A 27,670-nucleotide genomic window follows, 5' to 3' on the forward strand; every position below is an offset into this window, starting at 1 on the left:
TGTACTGTGACATCACTGTGTGTATTATTTCTGTACTGTGACATTACTGTGTGTATTATTCCTGTACTGTGACATCACTGTGTGTATTATCCCTGTACTGTGACATCACTGTGTGTATTATCCCTGTACTGTGACATCACTGTGTGTATTATCTCTGTACTGTGACATCACTGTGTGTATTATCCCTGTACTGTGACATCACTGTGTGTATTATCCTGTACTGTGACATCACTGTGTGTATTATCCCTGTACTGTGACACCACTGTGTGTATTATCCCTGTACTGTGACATCACTATGTGCATTATCCCTGTACTGTGACATCACTGTGTGTATTATCCCTGTACTGTGACATCACTGTGTGTATTATCCCTGTGCTGTGACATCGCTGTGTGTATTATCCCTGTACTGTGACATCACTATGTGCATTATCCCTGTACTGTGACATCACTGTGTGTATTATCCCTGTACTGTGACATCACTGTGTGTATTATCTCTGTACTGTGACATCACTGTGTGTATTATCTCTGTACTATGACATCACTGTGTGTATTATCCCTGTACTGTGACATCACTGTGTATTATCTCTGTACTGTGACATCACTCTGTGTATTATCCCTGTACTGTGACATCACTGTGTGTATTATCCCTGTACTGTGACATCACTGTGTGTATTATCTCTGTACTGTGACATCACTGTGTGTATTATCTCTGTACTGTGACATCACTGTGTGTATTATCCTGTACTGTGACATCACTGTGTGTATTATCTCTGTACTGTGACATCACTGTGTGTATTATCCCTGTGCTGTGACATCACTGTGTGTATTATCCCCGTACTGTGACATCACTGTGTGTATTATCCCTGTGCTGTGACATCGCTGTGTGTATTATCCCTGTACTGTGACATCACTATGTGCATTATCCCTGTACTGTGACATCACTGTGTGTATTATGTCTGTACTGTGACATCACTGTGTGTATTATCTCTGTACTGTGACATCACTGTGTATAGTATCCCTGTACTGTGACATCAATGTGTACATTATCCCTGTACTGTGACATCACTGTGTGTATTATCTCTGTACTGTGACATCAATGTGTACATTATCCCTGTACTGTGACATCACTGTGTGTATTGTCCCTGTACTGTGACATCACTGTGTGTATTATCCCTGTACTGTGACATCACTGTGTGTATTATCCTTGTACTGTGACATCACTGTGTGTATTATCCCTGTACTGTGACATCACTGTGTACATTATCCCTGTACTGTGACATCACTGTGTGTATTATCCCTGTACTGTGACCTCTCTGTGTGTATTATCCCTGTACTGTGACATCACTGTGTGTATTATCTCTGTACTGTGACATCACTGTGTGTATTATCCCTGTACTGTGACATCACTGTGTGTATTATCTCTGTACTGTGACATCACTGTGTGTATTATCCCTGTACTGTGACATCACTGTGTATATTACCCCTGTACTGTGACATCACTGTGTACATTATCCCTGTACTGTGACATCACTGTGTGTATTATCTCTGTACTGTGACATCACTGTGTGTATTATCTCTGTACTGTGACATCACTGTGTACATTATCCCTGTACTGTGACATCACCGTGTGAATTATCCCTGTACTGTGACATTACTGTGTGTATTATCCCTGTACTGTGACATCACTGTGTGTATTATCCTTGTACTGTGACATCACTGTGTGTATTATCCCTGTACTGTGACATCACTGTGTACATTATCCCTGTACTGTGACATCACTGTGTGTATTATCCCTGTACTGTGACATCACTGTGTGTATTATCCCTGTACAGTGACATCACTGTGCATATTATCCCTGTACTGTGACATCACTGTGTGTATTATCTCTGTACTGTGACATCACTGTGTGTATTATCCCTGTACTGTGACATCACTGTGTGTATTATCCCTGTACAGTGACATCACTGTGCATATTATCCCTGTACTGTGACATCACTGTGTGTATTATCCCTGTACTGTGACATCACTGTGTGTATTATCCCTGTACTGTGACATCACTGTGTATTATCCCTGTACTGTGACATCACTATGTGTATTATCCCTGTGCTGTGACATCACTGTGTGTATTATCCTTGTAATGCGACATCACTGTGTGTATTATCCCTGTACTGTGACATCACTGTGTGTATTATCCCTGTACTGTGACATCACTGTGTATTATCCCTGTACTGTGACATCACTGTGTGTATTATCCCTGTACTGTGACATCACTGTGTGTATTATCCCTGTACTGTGACATCGCTCTGTGTATATTACCCCTGTACTGTGACATCACTGTGTACATTATCCCTGTACTGTGACATCACTGTGTGTATTATCTCTGTACTGTGACATCACTGTGTGTATTATCTCTGTACTGTGACATCACTGTGTACATTATCCCTGTACTGTGACATCACCGTGTGAATTATCCCTGTACTGTGACATTACTGTGTGTATTATCCCTGTACTGTGACATCACTGTGTGTATTATCCTTGTACTGTGACATCACTGTGTGTATTATCCCTGTACTGTGACATCACTGTGTACATTATCCCTGTACTGTGACATCACTGTGTGTATTATCCCTGTACTGTGACATCACTGTGTGTATTATCCCTGTACAGTGACATCACTGTGCATATTATCCCTGTACTGTGACATCACTGTGTGTATTATCTCTGTACTGTGACATCACTGTGTGTATTATCCCTGTACTGTGACATCACTGTGTGTATTATCCCTGTACTGTGACATCACTGTGTATTATCCCTGTACTGTGACATCACTGTGTGTATTATCCCTGTACTGTGACATCACTGTGTGTATTATCCCTGTACTGTGACATCGCTCTGTGTATATTACCCCTGTACTGTGACATCACTGTGTACATTATCCCTGTACTGTGACATCACTGTGTGTATTATCTCTGTACTGTGACATCACTGTGTGTATTATCTCTGTACTGTGACATCACTGTGTACATTATCCCTGTACTGTGACATCACCGTGTGAATTATCCCTGTACTGTGACATTACTGTGTGTATTATCCCTGTACTGTGACATCACTGTGTGTATTATCCTTGTACTGTGACATCACTGTGTGTATTATCCCTGTACTGTGACATCACTGTGTACATTATCCCTGTACTGTGACATCACTGTGTGTATTATCCCTGTACTGTGACATCACTGTGTGTATTATCCCTGTACAGTGACATCACTGTGCATATTATCCCTGTACTGTGACATCACTGTGTGTATTATCTCTGTACTGTGACATCACTGTGTGTATTATCCCTGTACTGTGACATCACTGTGTGTATTATCCCTGTACAGTGACATCACTGTGCATATTATCCCTGTACTGTGACATCACTGTGTGTATTATCCCTGTACTGTGACATCACTGTGTGTATTATCCCTGTACTGTGACATCACTGTGTATTATCCCTGTACTGTGACATCACTATGTGTATTATCCCTGTGCTGTGACATCACTGTGTGTATTATCCTTGTAATGCGACATCACTGTGTGTATTATCCCTGTACTGTGACATCACTGTGTGTATTATCCCTGTACTGTGACATCACTGTGTATTATCCCTGTACTGTGACATCACTGTGTGTATTATCCCTGTACTGTGACATCACTGTGTGTATTATCCCTGTACTGTGACATCGCTCTGTGTATATTACCCCTGTACTGTGACATCACTGTGTACATTATCCCTGTACTGTGACATCACTGTGTGTATTATCTCTGTACTGTGACATCACTGTGTACATTATCCCTGTACTGTGACATCACCATGTGTATTATCCCTGTACTGTGACATCACTGTGTACATTATCCCTGTACTGTGACATCACTGTGTGTATTATCCCTGTACTGTGACATCACTGTGTGTATTATCCCTGTACTGTGACATCACTGTGTGTATTATCCCTGTACTGTGACATCACTGTGCGTATTATCCCTGTACAGTGACATCACTGTGCATATTATCCCTGTACTGTGACATCACTGTGTGTATTATCTATGTACTGTGACATAACTGTGTGTATTATCCCTGTACTGTGACATCACTGTGTATTATCCCTGTACTGTGGCATCACTGTGTGTATTATCTCTGTACAGTGACATCACTGTGTGTATTATCCCTGTGCTGTGACATCACTGTGTGTATTATCCCTGTAATGCGACATCACTGTGTGTATTATCCCTGTACTGTGACATCACTGTGTATTATCCCTGTACTGTGACATCACTGTGTGTATTATCCCTGTACTTTGACATCACTGTGTATTATCCCTGTACTGTGACATCACTGTGTGTATTATCCCTGTACTGTGACATCACTGTGTGTATTATCCCTGCACTGTGACATCACTGTGTGTATTATCCTTGTACTGTGACATCACCGTCTGTATTATCCATGTACTGTGACATCACTGTGTGTATTATCCCTGTACTGTGACATCACTGTGTGTATTATTTCTGTACTGTGACATTACTGTGTGTATTATTCCTGTACTGTGACATCACTGTGTGTATTATCCCTGTACTGTGACATCACTGTGTGTATTATCCCTGTACTGTGACATCACTGTGTGTATTATCTCTGTACTGTGACATCACTGTGTGTATTATCCCTGTACTGTGACATCACTGTGTGTATTATCCTGTACTGTGACATCACTGTGTGTATTATCCCTGTACTGTGACATCACTGTGTGTATTATCTCTGTACTGTGACATCACTGTGTATTATCCCTGTACTGTGACATCACTGTGTGTATTATCCCTGTACTGTGACATCACTGTGTGTATTATCCCTGTACTATGACATCACCGTGTGTATTATCCCTGTACTGTGACATCACTGTGTATTATCTCTGTACTGTGACATCACTGTGTGTATTATCCCTGTGCTGTGACATCGCTGTGTGTATTATCCCTGTACTGTGACATCACTATGTGCATTATCCCTGTACTGTGACATCACTGTGTGTATTATCCCTGTACTGTGACATCACTGTGTGTATTATCTCTGTACTGTGACATCACTGTGTGTATTATCTCTGTACTATGACATCACTGTGTGTATTATCCCTGTACTGTGACATCACTGTGTATTATCTCTGTACTGTGACATCACTCTGTGTATTATCCCTGTACTGTGACATCACTGTGTGTATTATCCCTGTACTGTGACATCACTGTGTGTATTATCTCTGTACTGTGACATCACTGTGTGTATTATCTCTGTACTGTGACATCACTGTGTGTATTATCCTGTACTGTGACATCACTGTGTGTATTATCTCTGTACTGTGACATCACTGTGTGTATTATCCCTGTGCTGTGACATCACTGTGTGTATTATCCCCGTACTGTGACATCACTGTGTGTATTATCCCTGTGCTGTGACATCGCTGTGTGTATTATCCCTGTACTGTGACATCACTATGTGCATTATCCCTGTACTGTGACATCACTGTGTGTATTATGCCTGTACTGTGACATTACTGTGTGTATTATCCCTGTACTGTGACATCACTGTGTGCATTATCCCTGTACTGTGACATCGCTGTGTGTATTATCCCTGTACTGTGACATTACTGTGTGTATTATCCCTGTACTGTGACATCACTGTGTGTATTATCCCTGTACTGTGACATCTCAGCCTGGCAGAGACAATGGAGGGACAGTGAGTAGAGCTTGTAGGACATGAGTTATCTCCTGCTATCACACATAACACTGCGGCCTACCCTGCTGCTCCGGATGAGCAGAGCCTCCGTGCACTGACTACACATGTCATTGGCGAGGAGTAACCTCCGGCGCTAATGATTGCGGGATCATTACTCGGCGCCCCCCTCCTGACCCTGCGTTTCATTAGCAGATTGAATAATAAATGAAGACGAGGCCAAATAATAAAACTGCGACAAATATATTTCCAGGCTCGTTCCCTTTTTTGTACAAAGCCGAACGGAATTGGATAAGAGCGGCGCGTCTCCTGACAGGCTATTTCATGGATCACAAGGACTAAAGTACAGCTGCTTATCCGAGAGAAGGAATCCATAATCATACTCCCCCCTGCTCTCCTACATCCGCTCATTGGACGTCTGGATAGGAAGAAGGAATTTTAAGGGAATTGTTCAGGCAGTGACAAGTTATTCAGAACTATCGTCATAGCTACAACTCTTTGGGGGTCATTTACTAAGGGCCCAATTCGCGTTTTCCCGACGTGTTAACCGAATATTTCCAATTTGCGCCAATTTTTCCTGAATTGCCCCGCGATCGAAATGTGGCGCATCGGCGCCGGCGTGCACGCAATGGAAATCGGGGGGCGTGGCTGTAAAAAAACCCAACGGATTTGGAAAAACCGCCACATTTTAAAAAAAAAAGTGTCGCTCAACATGCGCTTACCTGCACCCAGCAGAGGACGGTGAACTTCAGTGCAATCACATTAACTTTAGCGCAGCAGCGACACCTGGTGGACGACGGAGGAACTGCCTTAGTGAATCCCGGCCGGACCCTAATCCAGCGCAGAGAACGCGCCGCTGGATCGCGAATGGACCGGGTAAGTAAATCTGCCCCTTTGTCTTTTAATAGGCTTCTCTCCACTGATTCCTGAACAGTTGGACTTTTCTCTCTGGCCCGCACCGTTCCCGAGTAATCATAGTTACAGATCTCTATAGTCAGATGGGTGGAGCTAGTGTAGGACCACCTGACAGTAAGGAGACTAATTAGCATAGATTTAATTAACAATGTACTACTACATGCTGTTGTAACAGCTCTGGAGATTTGTGTAATCATATCTTATATTAGTAACAGCAGGACTGTGAAAAATGTATTAATATACCAGCATGGGAGCTTCTCCAAGTGCACTGGGGGCGTGTCCTCACACTGCTGTGCTCTCTGCAGGCAGTATTAAGTATTGTCCCTGGAGAGATGTACAATCAAAGCTTTGTGTGTGTTGATAGAAGTGGGGGTGTCCTCACACTGCTGTGCTCTCAGCATCCTGGAGATCTGCGTAATTTCAATTTAATCCAAGGTAATGTTTAAGTGTTGGTCATGAAGAGTTGTATAATTGCAATATAATTGTGTTTGTTGTTAGCAGCAGGACTGTGATACATGGATTTGCAACATCCCCCACCGGGGCCTAGCCTTTTCTTGGGGCCTGGAGACAGCCTGGGCCCGCAGTACCTGAGTGGCTGGCGGTTGCGGCCTAAGCACGCTTGTGTCACGGTGCTTGGTAGGGGGAACTGGAGGGCTGTCCTACAGCCTGGCAGGTCTCCAGCAGGGTGGTGTTGGCAAGAAATGATGAGGGAGAGGCTGCTATAGCGGATCTCCCTGGGGCAACCCTTTGGTGTCTAGAGTATGAGTCTCTGTGTGGTGGACAGGGTGCCCGTGATGGTGACAGCCGGAGTAGCAGGGACCAGACGGAGGCAGAGGTTGAACAAAAACAACTTACAGTTCTTTATTGGAACCGACAGGAACCGCAGCAACGTGCCTTTAACAGAGTAGTGGAGTGCTGAGATGCAAGTTGGAGGGAGCCACAGGAGGGATTCTCAGCCTGGATGCAGAGGGCAGGCTGGGAGGTAGCTGTGTCCTAATAGGATGCTTCAGCTTTATCCTGGATTGCTTCAGGTATCACCCTTAAAGGTAGGATGATACCCCTTTTCTCACTAACTAGCTATTAGCTTCACTCTTCAGGCAGGGGCTAGGCTCACCTGCTCTTGGTCTGGTGTGCTGACTGCACAGACTCCTCTGAGTCTCTAATCTGAGAGAGTGAACTCTCTCCTCACACTGCACTCTCTTCTGAGAGAGGACTAACCTCATCTGGAAGTTTCCAGGGATCTTGTTACTCCCCTGGTCAGGTGGTGGCTACCCCTCCAATTACATCTCAGCTCACAGCTCAGCTCACAGAGACAAAGTATAACACCTGTGATTGGCTGACACATATCATTGGACAACAGCATCTTGCATCATACAAAATACTTAACCTCTGCCTTGCCAGGCAGGATTCACCACTGCAATACCCCTATGTCCTATAAGGACCATGTAGTGTAATGGTATTTACATGCAGGTGGGACGTATTCGCAAACCCTACCTCGCCATTGCATCGGCGAGGGTGTTGCATACCCCGGGGGCAATTGAAAGAGCCGCCCTCGGCTCGACTACAGATGGTTTGGGGCACAGAGGGGGCTAAGGGCACTTCTGGGAAGTGCAGGCTATGTGAGGTGTAGGGACAAACCGCCCATGGTCCTGGAGACAGGCACCTGGGTTGGTGTCGGACTAAGACAAAACATGTAGCTGTATGACAGTTGGTCGCTGACGCCATTAAACCGAACTGTACAGTAGGAAAGGTGTGGTGTCATGTCCTGTAATCCACTCCTTGCACCAAGGCCTGTATATTTGTTTTATCAACGCTTCTTCCCTGGCGGCAATTATATATAAGGTGTCTATCTGCATTGCGTTAGCATATGCGACACAAGTACCTCCTGACTGGCATCCTTACCCATGTATGGGTGGCATCCAGGTGCTAGCTCTGTAACACCCCCGGTCCCCTAAAGACCCGCAGTTTACGGACTACCCCCATGTGCAAACCTCAGTTTGAGGGATCAGGTAGCGGTCAGTGTTTTACACAAAAAGACGGTCCGACACAGCCACACTACAACCTGAAAAGCCTATGAAAGGGTTAATGCAGACTACTGGCATATATGACAGTGTGCAAACAGGTTAAGATCACATTGGCTTAGGAGCCCAATGGGTACACATCTTAAAACGTTACAAACGTTACAGAGGTAGATAGGCTACTCAGGGTAGCACGATAGCAAATGTCTCTTTTCCTGCAAAGAAAAGGCATAAAAAGTGCAAGCATAACGTCCATACCTAGAAGGAAGGCATTAAGTGCAATATAGTAGTCAATAGCAATAGCAACTTTTCCCTGGAGTATCTGGCAAAAGTCTCTCAGAAGGTCTCTAATGACAAAGTCCATCTTCTGGGTACAGCCCTTGAGGTGGGGAAAAGTGCACTGAGAAACAAAGGGTCTCCTCTATGTGTAGAGGGACAGAGTCCTTTGAAGAATTCTCTGCTGTGGCAGAGGAAGGGTGCTATCATAGCACAGGACAATAATCAGTTCAAGGTATGTCTCTTGACTGAGATAAATAAGGATAGGAGTCTCAGGAAAGTCTCTGGCTCTTTGGGGTATAGGACAGAAATATACAATATGTACACAGTACAGTACCTGGAGTGGGCTACAGCCCTTCAGGGGTTACTCAGCATCTTCTTCGGTGGTAAGTACTTCGGTGTCAGAAAAACGTACCTGCCTCCTCCTTCTGCGTGACACCAGCTGATACTCCTGCAGGTACGCAGGAGCTTTACCTTTTGTCTCCCTTTGAGACCTCCGCAGTTCCGGCTGGGAGAAGATAACAATCTCCTCATCGTCGTCCTCTGATTCAGGCGCTGGAGTCGAAGTCTCAGCTGGCTCTGATGTTTCAGGGGTTGCAGACAGTGGAGCCGGATCATCCTCCACAGGCAGCAGTATTGGAGACTGCGGTGGGGATGATGGTCTCTCCACTGGAGTGGAAACAAAACAGAATTGAGGCACAGTCACAAGTTCCAAGAAACTGGGGGTAGGCGAACACAAGGAGGTCTGTAAGTTGGGGGTCGAGGTGAGAGGTGTAGACATAGGGGCAAAAGGACGAAGACATCTCTTCAGCCTGTTCCTATGTACCCGGAGTGGTGGACGGTCTCCTCTTGAAATCTCGTAGACTTCAGGGGAGAGACTGTCCCTAACTAGGTATGGCTCACGCTCCCAACGCCCATCTAGCTTACTGGTAGGATGGTTGTTGCGCAGCCACACTCGATCTCCTGGGGCAAAAGGCTCAGCACAGGCATTACGATCGAAGTCCCTTTTTTGTTTCTCCCGGGCCTCTTCCAACCGCAGATCCACAACTTCTCTGGCATCCGCCAGGCGCCTCTGGTGTTCGTGAAGTCTGGGGGAGTAAAGACTGGGAATCAGGGGACTCCATGTCCCAGGTCATATCCGCAGGGAGATGGCCGTGTCTCCCGAACATCAGATAATACGGGGTGTATCCTGTGGAGCAATGAGTGGTATTGTTGTACAGGTACACTAATTCGGGCAACAGTTTTGGCCAGTCAGCCCTTTTTGCAGGGGTCAGATTCCTCAGCATATTGATTAGAGTCTGATTCATCTTTTCACAAAGCCCGTTGCCTTGGGGATGATAGGCTGTGGTCCTCAGCTTTTTGCAGCCATATAGAGTGCATAGCTCCTGGAAGACTTGGGACTCAAATGCTGTTCCTTGGTCCGTAAGGATCTGGTCCGGACAGCCATAGGGGAGGATGAAGCTCTTCCACAGGGCCGCTGCGGTGGTCCTTGCAGACAGATCTCTGACAGGTACTGCAACCACAAATTTGGTATAGTGGTCGATGATCGTGAGAGCATAACTGTGACCGGATCTGCTGGGCTCCAACTTCACATGATCCAATGCCAAGATCTCTAAGGGTCGTTGGCTCACAATGGGATGTAGAGGGGCCCTTTGATTGTGTCGCTCTCCTCGAGCGATGGCGCAGGCTGGGCATTCTCGACACCAGGCTTCGATGTCGGGCTTCATGTTGACCCAGTAGAAACGCTTTCGGAGGGTGGCTTCAGTCTTCTGAGCGCCAAAGTGTCCGGACTGGTCATGGTACATATCCAGTACTATCTTGGCGTCCCTCCTGGGAATCACAATCTGGTACAGCCGGTCATAAGTGATAGGGTCCAGAGTTCTTCTCTTTAGCAGACCCTGATGCATGTTCAGAGTCTTTCTCTGGCGCCACAATTGAGACAGTTCTCCATCAGCTCTTCTGCGGCGGATTCTTTCAGGCACTCGCCCACTAGAGAGATAGTCCATTACTTCTCCTATGGCACGGCTATCCGCCTGAAGACTTATCCAGAGGTCCTTTTCCGCAGGGGGCTCTGACTCTTCTTGGGGAGTAGGTGGCGCTGCCTCTGACGGTAAGGAGTAAACTCTCTGGGCATCTTGACGCACAAACCGGGCATAGAACGCTGGCATCTCGACATCTTCCCACTGAGCATCCGTGGAGGGTCCCTCCCACTGGTCAGGGAGACGGGACAGAGCGTCAGCGTTGTCATTGGTCTTACCAGCCCGGTACTTGATGGTAAAGTTGAAGTTGGCAAGTCTGGAGGCCCACCGTTGTTCCAGTGCTCCAAGACGAGCGGTGTTCAGATGCGCCAACGGATTATTGTCTGTGAAGACAGTGAAGAAGGATGCAGCCAGGTAGTCCTTGAACTTTTCGGTCACAGCCCAGACTAACGCCAGAAACTCCAACTTGAAGGAACTGTAGTTCTGGTCGTTTTGCTCCGGTTCTCGGAGGGAACGGCTGGCGTAGGCTATGACCCTTTCAGTTCCGTTTTGGAGCTGGGATAGTACAGCCCCTAGGCCTTGCTTGCTGGCATCAGTGTATAGGGTGAAAGGCAGACTGTAGTCCGGATATCCCAACACCGGAGGCTCAGTCAACCGTTGCTTGAGCATCTGGAAGGCAGCTTCTCGTTCGGCTGTCCACTCAATGGATACTCGGGAACGTTGGCTCTCTTTTGGCAGGCCCCTTAGAAGCTCTTGCAGGGGAGCCGCCAGCTGGGCAAACTTCGGGATGAAACGCCTGTAATAACTGGCAAATCCCAGGAAGCTTTTGATGTCCCGTACGGTTGATGGGGTAGGCCAGTCGTGGACAGCTGCAATCTTCTCTGGATCTGGCTCAATTCCATGAGCGCTCACCACATGTCCCAGGTACTTGACGCTAGGTTGTAGCAGGTGGCACTTGGATGGCTTGACCTTCAACCCATGTTGGGTCAGGATTTGGAAGACTTCAGCCAGATGGTGGAGGTGGTCTTCATAAGTCTTGGAGTAGATGATGATGTCGTCCAAATATAGCAGGACGGTCTCGAAGTTGCGATGACCCAAACATCTCTCCATCAGCCGTTGAAATGTGCCTGGGGCGTTGCATAGCCCGAATGGCATGTTGTTGAACTCGAACAGGCCCATTGGGGTGGTGAAAGCCGTCTTCTCTCTGTCTTCCGGCGCCATGGCCACTTGCCAGTAGCCACTGGTCAGGTCCAGGGTAGAGAAGTAGGCAGCTGACCCTAGGGCTGCGAGGGATTCCTCGATTCGAGGCAGAGGATAGGCATCCTTGTGGGTGATATTGTTGATCTTCCTATAGTCAACACAGAATCGAAGGGTTCCATCCTTCTTTTTCACAAGGACCAGCGGGGCAGCCCATGGGCTGTGACTCTCCCGGATAACGTTGGCTGTCTTCATCTCTTGTACCAGCTTTTTCACCTCTTGATAGCGGGCTGGAGGTATGGGCCGGTATCGCTCCTTGATAGGGGGATGAGAGCCAGTAGGGATGGTATGTTGGATCAGGGTAGTCTGCCCAAAATCCAGTGGGTGTTTGCTGAAGGCCTGGTGGTGCTTCATAACGACATCCAGGACACCTTGTACTTGGTCTGCAGGAGTAAAATCGTCGTCTCCAATATTGAGCTCAAGCCACCAGGATTGCTCGGCAGGCTCACCTTCAGCACTTTGCTTCAGTTCCAACTGTTGGGAGGCAGACAGAGAGGTTTCCACCAAGTCTTCAGGATGGACGCTGAAGAGAGTGGCTACGGCTTGGTACTTTCTCAGATCCACAGGGGAGTCTCCCACATTTAGTAGTCGAATGGGTACTTGTCCTCGGGATACAGTGACTAGGCTCCTGGCGGCTAGAATGGGCAGGTCTTCATCAGCTGGTAGAGGTTCTACTATCGCCTGGTAGTCTTGACCTTGGACGCCCATGCAGGCTCGACACCATACTAACGTCTCAGTCCCAGGTTGAAGGCGAACAGGTTGGGGATCCTTGATCCGGGCTCTGCAGATTTCACCATTAGGGCCAGAAAACTTCTGTTGCGCCGCTAGAACCTGCATAGTCTCCTGAATTACCTTCCGGGAACCGTTGGGCACTGTTGGCAGGGAGTCGTGGAGAGCCTTCAGCACTTCAGGGTAGCAGTTGCGGAGGACATTGGTACCCAGTACCAGGGAGAAGTTACCGTTTTCGGGCACTCTCGTCACCACTACGCCCTGTCTGGTTAACTCAGTGTCTCCAATGGTTAACGTGGGCTCCCAGTAGCCGCGGATGGGAACGGGTTTTCCGTTCGTAGCAATAATGTTCAAGTAAGCCTTGGGAGGCTGGACTAAGGATGCTCCTCCTCGGCATTTCTCGAAGGCAGCACTCCGGAGGGTGGTCACTTGAGAGCCGGTATCAATTAAGGCAGGTAGGGTAACTCCGTTGATGGTTACCTGAACCATGGGGCGAGTCCCCACGAACCTGGGCATCCAGTTGGCATCTCGGGGACTTACAGGTTCTTCCCTTGGAGGTTGTCCCTTAGCTCCAAGGGTTTGTCATTTAACTGACGACATCCATCCTCTTCATGCCCATATTTACGGCAGTAACTGCACTGCTGGCGGGGTCCCTTCTGACTCCAGGTGCTTAACGACTTCGCTTCCCTTGGGCGCTGTTTGGCTGGGGAGTCACGAGGGGTAGCTGACCGTACAGAGTTCTCTGGAGGTTTCCTCCTCATGGCGGAGACAATCACTTCCAACTGGGTCAACCGATCGAGTATTTTATGCAGGGTGTCCGCCAGATTAGGGACCTGTCCTGCTAAGCCAGCAACTTCCGTAGCCGCAGGAGTAGGTGATGTCGACTGCGTTGGATGGCAAGCTAGAGCAGATTCCTCCATTTCCACGGATTCAGGCTCTTTCTGCGGTCCAGTAGGCGGTCGGTCCCCTAATATGTCAATGGCAATTTCCTTAAACTCAAGAAAGGAGGCCTGGGCATGTTGAGAAGATATAATCTTTAGTTGACACCTTTGATTTCTATCAACAAGTCCATTAATGAATTGTTCCCTCAGGGTTTGGTCAGAGGTTTCAGCGTCTTTGGGATCAAGACGGGTTATGGCCTTCCATGTCTCCTGTAGGGAGAGGGCAAAGTCTCGGAGGGACTCTTGGGGCTTCTGTCTTTTCCCGAAGAATTGCTGCTTCAACTCTGAGGCAGTACACTTGTCAAAGGTGTTGCGCAACCTATCAAGAATTTGGACCACATTCTGACACTGTTCTCGGGGCCAAGACTTGACTTCCCGGAGAGCGGGTCCTTTCAACTGCCCGGTTAGGATGCCCACTTTCTGTTCCTCTGTGAACGGGTACAGGGCCAAGGTGGCTAACAACTTGTCTCTGAATTCAGGGAGACTGTGTGATTCTCCCTCGTAGTGGGGTAACCAGGGGGCCCCCGGATAGTAGGGCATAGTCAGAGGCATCATGGTGGGGGTCCCAGGGACACTAGCCGTAGCAGGGCTGAAGGGACTCTCTGGAGGACTTAACATGCTCCGGTACCCTGAGGAGGGACCAGGGGACGGGACTTGCTCCAGTCCCGTATCTTCGTCCTGGGCGGACATGACTGGCCTAGCTGAGGGAAGCCTGTAGGGTTACACAATGTCCGTTGCTATGGGCGATGGCTAGAATGGGACGTGGGCACTTTAAGACACAGTCACTATTCCCTGGGAGGTGAGCCAATAACCTAGCGTCGGAAACAATCTCTACCCCCCTTTAACTTCCCCAGCGGTACTCACTCAGGATCAGCCGCGGTGACAGGAGAGCTCCGGTGCATGAAGGACTCCGTTCCCGATGTCCGTCAGGCAGCAGGGGCTCGGTGATGCTCAGCGGTGTTCTCCTCCAGTCGCAGGACACGTGCGCCGGAACTCTGGATGAGGCGCACGCTGCTGGCAGGCTTCAGGCGCGGCCTGCGCCGAAATCCAAGATGGCCGATTAACCCTCTTCGTTGCCGGCCGCACACGCTCCAGCTCCACGGTGCTTCGCGCCACTCGCGCAGGGGGCAGAGTCTAGTGACGACTCTGGAGTTCCCGCCAATGAGGATTTGGCGGGCTGGAAATACTTGCTGCGTCACACGTCTCTGAGGTAAAATGTTTCAGGCGCAGCAGCGCCGGATGTAGCAGAGCTGACAAAGTTCTTTGCAGGGTTTAACCTCTTGAGTGCTGGAGCGGAGCTCGACAGCACGTGGCAGCAGTAATACAGTTCAATGTGAAACACACAAAGTCACTTGGGCCTATACCCGAATGGCAGCAGGGATAGGCAGTACAATCGTTTCTTAATAAAGTACAGTCTTTAGTGCCAGGATAAGGCACAGAAGTATATATCCTGTGTTCGTGACGCCACTTGCAACATCCCCCACCGGGGCCTAGCCTTTTCTTGGGGCCTGGAGACAGCCTGGGCCCGCAGTACCTGAGTGGCTGGCGGTTGCGGCCTAAGCACGCTTGTGTCACGGTGCTTGGTAGGGGGAACTGGAGGGCTGTCCTACAGCCTGGCAGGTCTCCAGCAGGGTGGTGTTGGCAAGAAATGATGAGGGAGAGGCTGCTATAGCGGATCTCCCTGGGGCAACCCTTTGGTGTCTAGAGTATGAGTCTCTGTGTGGTGGACAGGGTGCCCGTGATGGTGACAGCCGGAGTAGCAGGGACCAGACGGAGGCAGAGGTTGAACAAAAACAACTTACAGTTCTTTATTGGAACCGACAGGAACCGCAGCAACGTGCCTTTAACAGAGTAGTGGAGTGCTGAGATGCAAGTTGGAGGGAGCCACAGGAGGGATTCTCAGCCTGGATGCAGAGGGCAGGCTGGGAGGTAGCTGTGTCCTAATAGGATGCTTCAGCTTTATCCTGGATTGCTTCAGGTATCACCCTTAAAGGTAGGATGATACCCCTTTTCTCACTAACTAGCTATTAGCTTCACTCTTCAGGCAGGGGCTAGGCTCACCTGCTCTTGGTCTGGTGTGCTGACTGCACAGACTCCTCTGAGTCTCTAATCTGAGAGAGTGAACTCTCTCCTCACACTGCACTCTCTTCTGAGAGAGGACTAACCTCATCTGGAAGTTTCCAGGGATCTTGTTACTCCCCTGGTCAGGTGGTGGCTACCCCTCCAATTACATCTCAGCTCACAGCTCAGCTCACAGAGACAAAGTATAACACCTGTGATTGGCTGACACATATCATTGGACAACAGCATCTTGCATCATACAAAATACTTAACCTCTGCCTTGCCAGGCAGGATTCACCACTGCAATACCCCTATGTCCTATAAGGACCATGTAGTGTAATGGTATTTACATGCAGGTGGGACGTATTCGCAAACCCTACCTCGCCATTGCATCGGCGAGGGTGTTGCAGATTTATATTCCAGGATGAGTACTGGGGTCGTGTCCTCACACTGCTGTGCTCCTATCACTCTGAATTAAACTACTCTGCAGCACCTTCCCTACTACTTTAGTAGTGACTGATTTAGGGGATTACAAATTCCAATTACAGCTTTTACTTAGAGAAGATGGATTTATGCAGATCACTATCAGCACAGCAGTCCTGCTCCTACTAACAGCACATACAATGGTCTGATCTCAAATCTTTCCAGGGACAATACCAAACATTGACTGCATAGAACACAGCAGTGTGAGGACACATAACCAGTATCATGTTGGAATACAAATCCATTTTCACAGTCCTGCTCCTACTAACAGCACATACAAAGGTCTGATCACACATCTCTCCAGGGACAATACCTGATAGTTATATGGTCAGAACTGCTGACACATCCCTTTAAAGTAATGAAAATAAAGTTTCCATAAAATATCTCCGGGCTGAGTGACCACCTGACATGTAATAAGTGTAAATGAAAGACATTCGACCTCCCATGTGGAATGAAATAGATGAACCCAGTCCTGATCTCCATTGTTGGCCGGCTGCCAGCCATTCCCCGCTATACGCTCCTAGACGGGATCCGCTTATATCTTTATTTTTCGCTTTAGTCACATTTGCTATTTTCGATAGTGCAAGGCAACGATTTATTTTTAATATCCCAGCTGCTGCCAGGAGGAATTCTGCCAATGGGATTGTGGGAGGGGGAGGGGGGGGGCTGTGCATGGAGTATACGGGGCTACACGGAGATGATGTGCTCGGATAATGTGCAGCATGACAAGAGGGGGGGGGGGCATCTGGAGGAATCATCATTCCTGATCCAACAATCCAAAAATATCCCACAATACAGGAAAGCAGCTACTTCCTATATTTACAGAGACATGTAATCCGATGGTTCCTATTGGGCGTCCATGCTTATATATCACTATGCTATATACTTCTGTTTAATCCCCCGCCATTAAAGAAGACATTCCCACATCTCCACCATCAGCACTGCCATTTATAGCCTCTTTCCCGCTGATTCCGATGCCATGGGAAGTTTGTCTCTAGCCCTCACCGTTCCCGAGTTATCAGTGCTGTTAGTTTCAACATTTAATATGTAAATTAGGCTCTCTTTTGTCAGGTGGGCGGTCCCAGGCTGTCTACTCCAGCCAATGACCACCCACCTGGCAAGCATATTGGTTGTCGATTATGGACTTAATTTAACCTTTATGAAACAATAAAAAATTTCAAAAACTTGGACGCCCTCTTTAACGTAAGTAGTGACACAACTTGTCACTGGTTACCAGCGCTACATTTACATAGATTTGTCGGGTGTGAGAAAGGGTCACAAAGTTTAAATCAAGTGTTTGGATTTTTTTTTTTGCTCAAAATATTTATTGCAATCTTGTTACTATAAGCCGCACAGCCTCATAGTATTCTAGCACTTCCTGTTCTGTAGAGATCACATTTCAGTAGTTATGTACTGTAGTATAATGAAATGTAGATAACATAAGAACAAACCATTTACAACCATTCCCAACCCCGGTCATTGAAAGGTGAAAAAAAATCTCAACTTTTTGGAGGTCCTGGAAGTGGAGACATCATGCTAATTCCCATTGGCCAATCACTGAAACCGGAAAGACCTCCCCTGTCGGAAAACCCCTTCAGCCTGGAGTTTTTATTGGCTCTTAACTCCAGATTCTACGGAAATCTTTTGATATAATACAGCAGGAAATTAGGAACTTCTATGCTTTTTCTTCTTAAATCTATTCCTGGCTATGGCTAGGGCTCCAAACTGCTCTAAAAGGCAACAAAAACTCACACACACAGCTCTACTACACCCATACTCTCACACACAGCTCTGCTACACCCATATTCTCACACACAGCTCTGCTACACCCATTCTCTCACACACAGCTCTGCTACACCCATTCTCTCACACACAGCCCTGCTACATCCATTTACACACACCACTCCATTTATACACACCACTGCTAGATCTGACAACTCTGCTGCAACTCTACTCACACAGTTCTACTACAATTCACTCACTTAGGTTTGTCACATACATTCACTCACATTAACACACTCAGCACAGTGACATTCCTAAGCAAACCTAAGCAAGTGAGTGAATTGTTGTAGCAGATCTGTGTATGAGTGAACGGTTGTAGTAGAACTGTGTGAGTAGAGTTGCAGCAGAGTTGTCAGATCTAGCAGTGGTGTGTGTAAATGGAGTGGTGTGTGAGAGAATGGGTGTAGCAGAGCTGTGTGTGAGAGTATGGGTGTAGCAGAGGTGTGTGTGAGAGTATGGGTGTAGCAGAGCTGTGTGTGAGAGTATGAGTGTAGCAGGCTGTGTGTGAGAGTATGGGTGTAGCAAAGCTGTGTGTGAGAGTATGGGTGTGGCAGTTCTGTGTGTGAGAGTATGGGTATAGCAGGGCTGTGTGTGAGAGTATGGGTGTAGCAGAGCTGTGTGTGAGAGTATGAGTGCAGCAGGCTGTGTGTGAGAGTATGGGTGTAGCAGAGCTGTGTGTGAGAGTATGGGTGTAGCAGGGCTGTGTGTAAACTGATCTGGAATAGGTATGGGTGTGCATGTGTGTTACTGAATGGATGAAGCAGTGCTGTGTGTGATGTGAGTGAATGGATGTAGCATATTGCTGTGTTTTTGTGTGACCAACAATACATTTTTTAATTGGTGTCAAATATACGGTATTTATAACCTGGGGTACATCTTACGGTCCAAAACAATCAAATACAAGCAATAAAAAAAATTCAGAAAATTATCAATTTTTGTATAGATACCGAAAATATATTTCACTTGATCCCATTTGGGGGTTATAGTGCCTCATCCCAATTTCTTACCAGTCTCCTCTATTCATCCTAAGTGTTAAAACTGCAGAGATTCTTTTATTGGATTATTTAAAAGGAGACGAAGAAACAAATAAGGAGAAATTCCAGCGAAAACCAGATTAGATGCGGCGCAGGTCATCGCTACGAGAACATTCGCCGGTACATGACAGATATTAATATGTATCAAACAGCAACCTCCATCTTCTCGCTGCACCGCAAGACCAACATGTCATTCGAGTCTATTAGGAAATGTGCATTCTAATGTAATACAATATCCCAGCGAGGCGCTGCGCTGCACCGTTATTGTGCCAACGAGCAGAACTCTTTCTTCTTTGATGGACAGGAAAAAATACGGGGATAAGGAGCGCGGGTTCTTATCTAAAGAACGCATTCAGTCAATGGGAAAGGAGAAAAAAAAAGTGCCCGCCGCGTGTTACCCTGTAATTTCACGAAGATGGAAATAGCTGTGAAAAAGCTTTGAGAGGTCAGAGGTGGTCATTATATTCTAAATATGTCACAATTAAAGGTGCTGTCAAGGCGAGCGGAGATCAATCGGGTGACAAATGGCTATGGCACAGGGTTATTATACCAAATTATATACCGGGAGAAGCCGTCAAGGATCTAATATATCTTCTGGGCTTCCATCTATGATTCCTGAAGGTTCAATCTCACTGAATTACCATCTTCTGGTCGATAATTCATAACATTTATATCCCCAATTTGTGGGTATTTTTAAGCCACACCCCTAGCTCGAAAGGGAACTCCTACAAACTGACAAATCTACCCATAGCCACGCCCACTTGTTTTTCAAAAACGGGACAGCTCATAGGTTAATTTTTGTAACTTGTATCTGATGTGTTCTCTACCTGTATCTCAGTCTTCTAAATATATGGAATTTTATGTGGAGAAAACCTGGAACTTCATAGATTGGATTGAAGTTATTTGGGATGTGCATCTATACACAATCCACAGGAATATAACATTTTCCAGTTCTAGGCGTTTCCTTCTTATATTCCATCCTGGGAAACATATTTGCATGTTTTCCAAAAGTTTTTTGCAGCACTAAAATCTGGAACTGGATAAGGTTTTGTGCGGATTGTGGGGGTTTTTTTGGTCACCCCCATTATAATAACCAGCACTCGTTACGAAATGTTGTGTGGTGTATTATGCTATGAGAGAAGAAGTGACAAAATCTATGGCCGTTTATATAGATCTTCATTAGGCACCTAGCTACCATGTAATAGCATTGACACAGCCAATCACATGTAGGGACAGTTAGCTCCTCCCTCTGAAACCACTTGGATGCCTTGGTCACTATAGACTGGGGCATCCAGAAAGTTAAAAAAACAGCATTCAAATTTTTCAAATACTGGGCATAAGGTCCCATATCAAGCTTCACTTGGCTCATTCCAGGCACGCTCCATAGAATGTTCAGTTGTAAAGATCCTAGTGGCAGGGGTGCACCTGTTGAGCTGCTTGCCTCAGGCAGCGCTACCAAAAAAAAATGGGGGAAAGCATCAGGGACGTAGTCATCTACTACAAAGCAGGACCTACTGCTTAACAACGGTGTCTCTTCACACCCAATGGGTTTGATACACTGCATGGAGAACCCACTTACTGAAAAAATAACCCAATATATTACTACTGGACGGAGAAGAGGGGGCTCCTTTCTATGGCTCGCCTCAGGCAGCAGAGAGTTTAGGTTCACCCCTGCCTAGGGGGCATTGTAAAAAGAGTCACAGGGGGGCTAAGCAGTGACTTAGTCCATTTCGCTGTTCACTTCGGTTTACAATAAGACAATAGACAAATCTATGGAACAATTTATAAGCAGAGGGTGGGGGGTTGTGGACAGGACAGGCTCCCGGTATATTTTAGGAGATGCTCGAATCTAGTTATATTCTTTGGTAACCAATGAGGATGTTGTTTCAGGTCCCAACAAATGGGAAATATTTGGGTCAGGTTTGGTCATTCTGAGAAATGTGCACAAAATGCTTCCGAACCCTGGTGCACATTGACAGGTAAGACGAGCGCTATTGTGGCCACGTATAGACAGTTTCTATGGAAACAGCTTATAACAACTGCAGTCCCATAAGCCGGAATGCTTTGAAAATGTCTCCGGAATATGTAACAGGAATGCACTGCTCATATTCCAAGGTTTTTATAGCATCACATTTGACAACGGGAACCATTCAGCGGAAATATTCAAGGTGTTTGGTAATGGCCCGGGGATAGGAAACTCCAAAAGTTCCAAAAAAGGTCAACATTTAAGAATAGAAGAACTTTGATACAAAGGTGTATTATGTGAGGGCATACAGCATGGCGCCGGCTGTACCCCTTGCCATGTCCAAAGCCCTGCCATGGCTTGAAGGAAATCTACCATCAAAATCCACCATGATAAACCAGGACATTACTTATAGATCCAGGCACCGAGACTGTGGTAATCTTCTTATATTTATTATCCATGGCCTCCTTCCTTCTAAAACCAACTTTAAAAATCATGCTAATGAACCAGAATGGCTCCTGGGGATGTTACCAGAGACCCTCCATGCTGTACCTTCACGGGCTGTTACACTACACTTCCACCCTCGCTTTGCCTGCAGTACTATAACATAGTGGGAGGGGGAAGTACACGTGCACCAAGTAACAGCCTGTTGGAGGGACTCTGTTAACGCACCCTCATTAGCATAAATGTAAAAGTTGATTTTAGAAGGGAGGAGGCCATGGATAACAAATATAAGAAGATACCACAGTCACGGTGCCTGGATCTATGAGTAATGACCCTGGTTTATCATGATGGATTTTCATGGTAGATTTCCTTTATTTATGAGCAGAACTTAAAGGGCACCTACCACCCCAATTCTACCTATAAAGGTAGAAGGGGTGGTAGGTGGATGGATGGGACGTGAGGAGAGCCCTTTTTTGGGCTAATCCTCCCGTCCCGGGTGTCTTTTAGAAAACTTTATTGTAGCTATATGCTAATTTTTTTATGCGGCTACTGGGGCGTGGAGTAGCCGGACATGAGGCTACTAGTCGCTGCGCACCCTCGTCCGAGTCCCCCGGCTACTGCGCATGCGCAGTAGTTCCGGCCCCGGAGCCGCGGCCATGCAGCCAAAGGCCTGCGTTCTGCTCATGCGCAAAACGCAGGGGACCCGGACAAGGCCGCGCAGCTACCAGGAGCTGCGCGCCGAAGATTATCTGGTAGGCGGAGTAACGTGGCTACTGGGGCGTGGAGTAGCCGCGACTAGTAGCCTCATGTCTGGCTACTCCACACCCAGTAGCCGCATAAAAAAATAGCTACAATAAAGTTTTCTAAAAGACACCCGGGACGTGAGGATTAGCCCAAAAAAGGGCTATCCTCACGTCCCATCCATCCACCTACCACCCATTCTACCTTTATAGGTAGAATTGGGGTGGTAGGTGCCCTTTAAGCTTTATCTGTAAGGACTTGTAGCCAGTGGCTTAGAACATGGAGATGGATGTGGCCACATCTGTATCTCGTGCACCCTTAAAGGGGATGTGTCAGACGTTTTGACCATAGAAAACTACAGACAGTGTTAGATATTCACCCTGGAGAGATATGTAATCACACCTTTGTGTATATTGTTAGTAGCAGCAGGACTGTGGAAAAAATTTATAAATATTCTTGAATTGTAGCTTCTCTAAGTGCACTAGAAGAACTGGGGGCTGACACTACTGTGATCTGTTCCTAAGGCCTCATATACACGTCCGCAGCAGTGGATTGTGCAGTGAGCCGCGAGTTGGTGCCGTAGGCAAGCCATGTGGATGCGCCGTAACCCAAGCAGGAATAGGACCTGCCCCATCATTTGCGTTGCGGTCTTCCGGCTCCGACACAAAAGTGTTCTCACCGCACCGTGCCCACATGCAATGCATGTCTATGGCAGCCGCAAGCTAGCTGCCAATTTTGTGGCCAGTTCACGGCTGCCACCTTGCGCTTGTGTGCACGATGCCTAAGAGCGAAGCAGTAACACCCTAAGTTCCCATGGAAAAGGTACAATTCTGAAATATAAATCCATATTTCACAGTCCTGCTGCTACTAACAACATACACAAAGTTATCATTACATATGATGTTTCAAGGGACAATACCTAACATTAACTACTTAGCTTGGTCACTACTAATTGCAGTTTTCCTTAAAGGAATGTGCTATATAATTCACTATAGGCTTAAAGGACATCTACCACCAGGATGAAAGACTGTATGCAAATGAGCCTGTGGGGCTCCAGGCACCATTAGCGCCTGTGTAGCCTGGAGCCCCTCAGGTTAATTTGCATACAGTCTTTCAACCTGGTGGCAGATACCTTTTAAGGAAGTGACTGAGCATGTGTGTCCACCAGAAGCGGACGTGCACATTACTATATACTTTGAACACCAGGTGGCGACATAGTGTGTAGGTAAATGTCATATTTCTCAATCTATCTTAATGGATCAGAATTTAACTTCATGCAAATTCATCATTTTATACAATGAATATGATTTTCATGGTGGGACGACCCCTTTGTGTCTAGAAATTCTACATTCTGCTCAGCAATAATTCTGACTGACAGTTTATGATCAATCTAATAAATGATTGTATTATTCTTCTTCACATCCCTTATACACCAGGAGTATCCTATGGGGAGGAGACGTCTGGGCCAGGTGGATCTGAACCCTAGTCGTGTGCCTTCAGCAGATGGTGGATCATTGGTATTCTGGTGAATGTGAGCAGTGGAAGAGACGAGTCACTTTTATCAATGATCTTCAATGCTTGACATATTTCATAAAGCTGGAGTATACTTTCACGCCTCATCACACTTCATTTAAGCATCAATACACAGCCTCTTCCATAACACTTCTCCGAAAAATCCTCCCAATTTTAATTTTAAAAAAAGCAAAAGTCTAAAACATTGGCTTCATCTTTATACATATAAGTTATGTATCAGTCACATGGATCCATCTAGAATTTTCCAGCCCATATAAGAAATGATTTAGACATTGGGGAGATGAACAAAGCAAAGTTTATCCTAATTCTCAGCTGTCTAAAATCATATTCAACAGATTCAACAATTGATACTTTTTTAAGGCAATTTTATGATGTGTATGACAAGGGGGTGTGGCTTCACAGAAAGGTGGGCGTGCCCTAGACATCAAGATGTACTTTTGAGCCAAAAATTTGGCATTTTTTTGGCATGTACTAAGCCAATAAATCAAAGGTGTAAAGTTACACAGATTTATTATCACACATTTGCAGCCCACTATTGAGTAAACTTTATAAAGCTGAAGCAGATAACACCGGATCACGCCATTACATTCAACTGTATCTGTGTTCAAGGGACACAGATATAGTTGGCCTGTGGAGAACAGATCTCACCACACAGGACAGTGGGAAGACGCCAAAAATGGTTCTCATGAACCGAGGATGGTCGGGTGACTTGTGTGTGTGTGTCACAGAGCATGCTCACTACAACCTGTCATAAATAGGTGCACATGTCATAGAGCATGCTTACTACAACCTGTCATAAATAGCTGCCTATGTCACATAGCATGCTCACTACAACCTGTCATTAATAGCTGCCTATGTCACAGAGCATGCTCACTACAACCTGTCATAAATAGGTGCACATGTCACAGAGCATGCTCACTACAACCTGTCATAAATAGCTGCCTATGTCACAGAGCATGCTCACTACAACCTGTCATTAATAGCTGCCTATGTCACAGAGCATGCTCACTACAACCTGTCATAAATAGCTGCCTATGTCACAGAGCATGCTCACTACAACCTGTCATTAATAGCTGCCTATGTCACAGAGCATGCTCACTACAACCTGTCATTAATAGCTGCCTATGTCACAGAGCATGCTCACTACAACCTGTCATTAATAGCTGCCTATGTCACAGAGCATGCTCACTACAACCTGTCATAAATAGGTGCACATGTCACAGAGCATGCTCACTACAACCTGTCATAAATAGCTGCCTATGTCACTGAGCATGCTCACTACAACCTGTCATCAATAGCTGCACATGTCACTGACCATGCTCACTACAACCTGTCATTAATAGCTACACATGGCACAGAGCATGCTCACTACAACCTGTCATTAATAGCTACACATGTCACAGAGCATGCTCACTACAACCTGTCATAAATAGCTGCCTATGTCACTGAGCATGCTCACTACAACCTGTCATAAATAGCTGCCTGTGTCACTGAGCATGCTCACTATAACCTGTCATAAATAGCTGCCTGTGTCACAGAGCATGCTCACTACAACCTGTCATTAATAGCAACACATGGCACAGAGCATGCTCACTACAACCTGTCATCAATAGCTGCCTATGTCACTGACCATGCTCACTACAACCTGTCATAAATAGCTGCACATGTCACCGAGCATGCTCACTACAACCTGTCATCAATAGCTGCACATGTCACTGACCATGCTCACTACAACCTGTCATAAATAGCTGCGCATGTCACAGAGCATGCTCACTACAACCCGTCATTAATAGCTACACATGGCACAGAGCATGCTCACTACAACCTGTCATTAATAGCTGCCTATGTCACAGAGCATGCTCACTACAACCTGTCATTAATAGCTACACATGGCACAGAGCATGCTCACTACAACCTGTCATTAATAGCTACACATGGCACAGAGCATGCTCACTACAACCTGTCATTAATAGCTACACATGGCACAGAGCATGCTCACTACAACCTGTCATTAATAGCTACACATGGCACAGAGCATGCTCACTACAACCCGTCATTAAAGGAAACCTACCATTTCAAATGGTAGGTGTAAGCTGTAAACACCGAGCACCAGCTCAGGGTGAGCTGGTGCCGGTGCTTAGTTTCGTTAGTGTTAAAACCGCGGTATCACAGTTTTAACACTTTTTAAACTTTATAGCAGAAGCTGCTTCGGCGCTGCGCGCGACCGTGCGCGCACAACGCCTGCGGCATTTCCTATGTAGGCGCGTGCACGATCGTGCGCACGCAGCACCGACGCAGTTTCTGCTATAAAGTTTAAAAAGTGTTAAAACCGCGATACCGCGGTTTTAACACTAACGAAACTAAGCACCGGCACCAGCTCACCCTGAGCTGGTGCTCGGTGTTTACAGCTTACACCGACCATTTGAAATGGTAGGTTTCCTTTAATAGCTACACATGGCACAGAGCATGCTCACTACAACCCGTCATTAATAGCTACACATGGCACAGAGCATGCTCACTACAACCTGTCATCAAAAGCTGCATATGTCACAGAATACGTTTAGTATACTTTCCCATAGATGTGTGCACATCATAGAGCATGCTCACTACACTCTCCCTATAAATCACATAGCGTGCTCGCTACACTCTCCTATAGATGCCTGCACATCCCAGTGCATGCTCACTCATCATGTTTACTACATTCTTGAATAGCTAAAGTTATAGAACATGCTCACTATACGCTTACATAAATTCCTGCAAATGTCACAAAGCATGCTCTCCCTAGATACATACAAAGAGTAGAAGCTAGAAAGTTCAGAGCAGCACTGCAATGCTGGTGGGTGCAAAGTCCAGATGCTCTCTGGCCCGAGAGCTTCAATAGTAAATTTTCAAAAAACTGGCAGCACTCCAAGGTAGTCTCAAAAAGTGACGGGGTGTCCTTTTATTCCATGTGCAACGTTTCAGCTCTCAAGGAGCCTTTGTCAAGCATGATACATAGATCGGTATGCAAACATATAAAGGCCAGTGATACATCTCATTGGTCCATGCAAGGACCGTATAAAACAGTGTATATAACAACCATTTCATAAGTATACAAGGTGTGTACGTGAGTACGTGGTAAGTAGGACCCAATCGGATATCCGTACAGTGAAAATTTGTAGCAGATCGTGCATAAAATACATGTGTACAAGTGTAAAGAAAGACAAGTACCCTCCCATCGGCGTTCGGACCACCCCCCGTCTCGGCTCTTCATTCATAAGTTCCTGAAGTGGTGCAGGATCAGCTGTGTTCTGGCGCCAACCTCTGTCAGGTGTAGAGGGAAGTCGGCTGTGTGTAGTGGTTCCGCTCTGTGTAAAACCGTTAGTGACATGTTGCCATGGCAACCGGACTGTGCAGAAAGTTGGCGCATGCGCACTCAGATCTCGAGTGCCGGCGGCGATCTTGGGTTTGGGCAGACCTCTCATTAAAGCATGTTAAGAGCCCCTAACGTATTCTAGACCTGCTGATTGGCCGGTAAAGGCCATATGAAGTGACTGACATTGTCTCCAGGTCCTGGGTGCGTACTTGTGATCCCAACAGTTAAGTCACCGTTGTTTTCACTACGCTCGGAACAGGGTGTTGTGTCACGGGTAACCGCCACACTTTGCCCTTGTCATGCCCGGATCTAACGGAGATATAGTCACAGACACTATTAGGATTTTTCCTCTGTGACTATATCTCCGTTAGATAAGGGTAAAGTGTGGCGGTCTTACACGGTCTTAT

At 46.6% G+C, this 27,670-nt stretch overlaps 1 long non-coding RNA gene across 1 annotated transcript; it reads left to right on the top strand.

Moving 5' to 3' along the window:
• The first annotated feature begins 21,115 nt into the window (after positions 1-21,115).
• On the top strand, positions 21,116-23,985 carry LOC140075296 (uncharacterized). Its single transcript, XR_011849387.1, has 2 exons — positions 21,116-21,206; positions 23,812-23,985. It is a non-coding gene; the product is annotated as an uncharacterized lncRNA (long non-coding RNA).
• Positions 23,986-27,670: the final 3,685 nt, after the last annotated feature.

This window comes from Engystomops pustulosus, chromosome 8 (assembly GCF_040894005.1).
Source record: "Engystomops pustulosus chromosome 8, aEngPut4.maternal, whole genome shotgun sequence".
In the NCBI taxonomy this organism is placed as follows: domain Eukaryota; kingdom Metazoa; phylum Chordata; class Amphibia; order Anura; family Leptodactylidae; genus Engystomops; species Engystomops pustulosus.